The sequence below is a fragment of the Salvelinus sp. IW2-2015 genome, unplaced genomic scaffold (genome assembly GCF_002910315.2).
Source record: "Salvelinus sp. IW2-2015 unplaced genomic scaffold, ASM291031v2 Un_scaffold7898, whole genome shotgun sequence".
NCBI classification, from domain to species: Eukaryota; Metazoa; Chordata; class Actinopteri; order Salmoniformes; family Salmonidae; genus Salvelinus; species Salvelinus sp. IW2-2015.
In genome coordinates this window covers 33,210-38,768 of record NW_019949158.1, presented here as the reverse complement: position 1 = coordinate 38,768, position 5,559 = coordinate 33,210, and the positions used below count along the sequence as shown (strand labels likewise).

The following is a 5,559-nucleotide window of genomic DNA, read 5'->3' as shown; positions in this document are numbered from 1 at the left end:
CTGTCCGAGCATACTGCCAGGTACAGAAATAACAACAATATTGTAATAGTACTAGTCAGAATAATACTGCCAGGTACAGAAATAACAACATATTGTAATAGTACTAGTCAGAATAATACTGAATAATACTGCCAGGTACAGAAATATCAACAACATTGTAATAGTACTAGTCAGAATAATACTGCCAGGTACAGAAATAACAACAATATTTAATAGTACTAGTCAGAATAATACTGCCAGGTACGAAATATCAACAACATTGTAATAGTACTAGTCAGAATAATACTGCCAGGTACAGAAATAACAACAACATTGTAACAGTACTAGTCAGAATAATACTGCAGGTAAATAGATATCAATAATATTAATACTACTGTGACCCCAGCACACACGACCTCTGTCCACCCTCTCTACTGTGACCCCCAGGCACACACGACCTCTGTCCACCCTGGGGTCGCAGTGGAGAAGTAACATTTGGAAACATAAAATAATACAATCTGGTGAAAGAGACAAAGTAGAGTCAAGGTATTCACGGTGAACAGTGGTTATGGATTCATGACCTGTTGTGTTCTACAGGTGACTGGAGCTAAGTGGTGCTATGAAAGCCAGGTGTGGAGACTGTCACTGTGTGGACAGAATGGCTGTGAGACTTGGACTGGCGGACAGGGGACAGGATATGGCTGGCTACAGGATGTAAACTGGACGTCAACCAAGACCCTATGCTCTCTTCTGTCATCAAGGAATTCCCTATTCAGGTGTGCTGCTATCATATCATATCTCAACCTCTGCAAGAATCTTTCATGTGTCTTTAATAAAATCAGTGTCCACAAAATGACTATACTACTATACTATACTACAGTGGTGTAAAGTACTTAAGTAAAAATACTTTTTAGTTTTTTGGTGTATCTGTACTTTACTTTACTATTTATATTTTTTACTACTTTTACTTTTACTTCACTACATTCCTATAGAAAATATTCTACTTTTTTAAAGTACTACATTTTGAATGCTTAGCAGGACAGGGAAATAGTCAAATTCACGCACTTATCAACCGAACATCCCTGTTCATCCTTACTGCCTCTGATCTGGAGGACTCACTAAACAGAGAACATCCCTGGTCATCCCTACTGCCTCTGATCTGGAGGACTCACTAAACAGAGAACATCCCTGGTCATCCCTACTGCCTCTGACCTGGCAGACTCACTAAACACACATGATTTGTTTGTACATTTTGACTGAATGTTGGACAAGAAAATGGTGCCATCTGGTTTGCTTAATATAAGGATTTAAAAAAAAAACTTTTTATACTTAAGTATATTTTAAACCAAATACTTTTATACATTTACTCAAGAAGATTTTACTGGGTGACTTTTACTTTTACTTGAGTTATTTTCTATTAAGGTATCTTTACTTTTACTCAAGTATGACAGGGTACTTTTTCCACCACTACTATACTACCATACTATACTACACTACAATACTACAATACTACTATACTATATGATTCTACTGTGATATACTACTATACTATGGGGTACTAATATACTATACTACTATACCATAGGCTGCTACTGTACTATATTGCTACACTATAGGCTACTACTATACTATAGGCTACTACTATGATATACTACTATAATATAGGCTAGTACTATACTATACTACTATAATATAGGCTACTACTACACTATACTACCATACTAATATGGGCTACCACTATACTATAGGCTAGTACTATACTATACTACTATACTGTACTAATACAGGCTATTACTGTACTATACTACTATACTATAGGATACTACTATACTATAGGCTACTACTATGCTATACTACTATAATATAGGCTAGCACTATACTATACTACTATAATATAGGCTACTACTACACTATACTACTATATTAATATGGGCTACAACTATACTATAGGCCACTACTATACTATACTACTATACTAATGCGGGCTATTACTGTGCTATAATACTATACTGTACTAGTATAAGCTACTATTATAATATAGGCTACTACTATACTACATTGTACGCATATAGGCTACTATTATACTATACTACTATAAAATACTAATATAGGCTACAACTATACTATACCACGATGGGCTACTACTATACTATATGCTACTACTATACTATGCTACAATACTACTACACTATAGGCTACTACTATACTTTACCACTACACAATAGGCTACTACTATACTATACTCCTATAGGATACTGATATACTATACTTTAGGCTAATACCATACTATGCAACTATAATATACTACTATAACACACTACTGTGCCATACTATACCACACTATACTATACTACTATGGGGCACTGCTATACTATACCATACTACACCATACTATACTACTATAGGTTACCACAATACTATAGTATAGGCTACTGCCATACTATGATACTATACTATAGGCTGCTACTATACTACACCGCTGTACTATAGGCTACCACTATACTGCGCTGCTATACCATATTAATATAGGTGGTTGCTATACTATATCATACTATACTACTATACTATACTATTATACTATAGGCCACTACTATACCATACCATACTACACTACGGTACTATAATATTATACTATAGGCTACTACTATAGTATACTACTATGCTATAGGCTATTACTATGCTACTATACGATAGGCTACTACTATACTACACTAATATACTATAGGCTATTACTATGCTACTATACGATAGGCTACTACTATACCATACTACTATAGGATACTACTATACCACACTGATATGATATTAATAGGCTACTACTATACCATACTACTAATGGCTACTGGTTTACTATACTACTATATGCTACTACTATACTGCTTTACTATAGGCTACTATACTACTATGGGCTATTACTATACCACGCTATACTACTATAGGCTACTGCTATACTATACCATGCTACACAACTATACTACTATATGCTACTACTATACTATACTACTATAATATAGGCTACTACCATAGTACACTACTATGCTATAGGCTACTACCATAGTATACTACTATAATATAAGCTACTACTATACTACTATACTATACTAATAGAGGCTAATACTATGCTATAGGCTACTACTATACTATACCATACTACACAATACTACTATAATATTATATTACACTATGGACTACCACTATACTATACCATACCATACTATATTACTATAGGCTGCTACTATACTACTATAGGCTACTGCTATACTATACTATAGGCTACTACTATACAGCTATGTTATACTACTATAGACGACTACTAAACTATACTACTATACCATAGGCTACTACTCTAATGTGTTACTATACTATAGGTCACAACTAAACTATACTACTATACTATATGCTATTACTCTACTGTGATACTATACTATACTACTATAGGCTACTACTATACTATACCATACTATTATACTGTACCACTATACTATAGGCTGCTACTATACTATACTACTATAGAATACTGCTAAACTATAATACTATATGCCACTACTGTACTATACTACCATACACTAGGTTACTACTATACTACTATATTATACTATTATTCTATAGGCTACTAATATTCTACAATACTGTAGGCTACTACTATACTCTACTACTATACTAAAGGCTGCTGCCACACTATACTACTATACTAAACGATTATACTATAGGCTACTACGATACTATGTAACTATACTAATATAGGCTGCCACTATACAACTGTACTATACTACTATAGGCTGCAACTATATTATACCATAGGCTACTATACTATACCACTGTATACCACAGTATACCACTGTAAACGATGTGCAGAAAACCGAAACAGTACCGTGTGGTGAAAAAACACTAACACGGCAACAAACACCCACAAACCAAAAGTGAAACCCCGGCTGCCTAAGATTCTCAATCAGGGACAACGATTGACAGCTGCCTCTGATTGAGAATCATACCAGGCCGAACACAAAACCCCAACATAGAAAAACACACATAGACAACCCACCCCAACTCACGCCCTGACCCTACTAAATAAAGATAAAACAAAGGAAATAAAGGTCAGAACGTGACAACTATACTACACTGCTATGCTATTAATATGCTACTACTATACTTTACTACTAATGGCTACTGCTTTACTATACTACTATAGGCTACTACTATATTGCCATACTATAGGCTACCATTATACTACTATACTATACTACTGTGCTATGCTACTATACTATATGCTGCTACTATACCATCCTACTATATGCTACTACTATACTATACTACTATTGGCTGCTACTATGCTACTTTACTAGTCTACTATACTACTACTAGGCAACTACTATACTATACTACTGTAGGCTGCTAATGGAATATACTTCTATAGGATACTACTATACTATAGATTACCACCATACTACTATACTATACTGCTATACTATTAATATGCTACTACTATGCTGTACTACTATATGCTGCTAATTTAATATTCTACTATATGCTACTACTATACTATAATACTGTAGGCTACTACTGTAGGCTACTACTATACTACTATGGACTACTACTATGCTACTATACTATACTATGGACTACTACTATACTACAGTTACCTGCATTTGATCCAAGTCTAATTACAATGTATCTCAACTTTAGGTCGTGGATGGCTGGCCTTGTATATCTGAGAGCTTGCAGTGGGCTCCAGGCTGTCCTCTGTACCTGATGGGACAGTACGCAGCACTTCAGGTATATTGGCATTTTTTGCTAATCACACAATGAAGACCTTTTGTATAAAATATTAGAATGGAGTGTCAGAGAGAGAATATCTCATTCATATAGCTGGGAATTTGTCAAAGCATTGACAGACACATGTAATGAAAAAATGACGATATGGATTAAAATAAAAGTAGCTTTTCTGGGTTTTGGAGGGGTGGAATGATAATCACATGGAGTGTTGGCAAAGCAGAGGAGGGATAGCCTTTTGATATATTTATACACTTGTATTTTCTTTAGTCTTTCAAGGCCGCAATATAGGCTCTGAAATATAAGCAGCAAATACCTAAAAAAATATGGCTTGGAAAGTAGACCTATGTGAGAATCTCTTTTGTAAGGTACTTGTCGATAGAGACTCAGTTGGTTATTTAACACTGTACAGTCAGTGTGACTCAGCTGTATTACCTTTGTTGTCACAAACAGGTTGGTCCGCACGCGCTGAATCTGGCAGGAGGACAGGCTGCAAGCGCGCGCATCGCGAAGGACATAATATTCCAGCACAGCCAGAGTGGTTACGGAGGGACAGGGACACAAACCACCGTGGAGAGAGCACACACCGAAGAATACATTCAACAGATGCACGGGCTGATGTGGTTATGATTAAAGACCTTAGCGCAAATAATGTTGTGATGTCAAAGGGAGATTTACGCAGCGATAGATCATGGATTCGGCTGCCTTCCTAGCTGAGAATAAACTACACCTCACCCCTTCCTAGCTCAGAATAAACTATCCCCCCTTCCTAATCAAAAACTACACCTCACCCTTCCTAGCTCAGAATAA

At 35.7% G+C, this 5,559-nt stretch overlaps 1 long non-coding RNA gene across 1 annotated transcript; it reads left to right on the top strand.

Annotated features, from left to right (window-relative positions):
* The first annotated feature begins 579 nt into the window (after nucleotides 1-579).
* On the top strand, nucleotides 580-5,289 carry LOC139027174 (uncharacterized). The gene is made up of 3 exons (XR_011479225.1): nucleotides 580-755; nucleotides 4,663-4,752; nucleotides 5,203-5,289. It is a non-coding gene; the product is annotated as an uncharacterized lncRNA (long non-coding RNA).
* The last annotated feature ends 270 nt before the right edge of the window (nucleotides 5,290-5,559 follow it).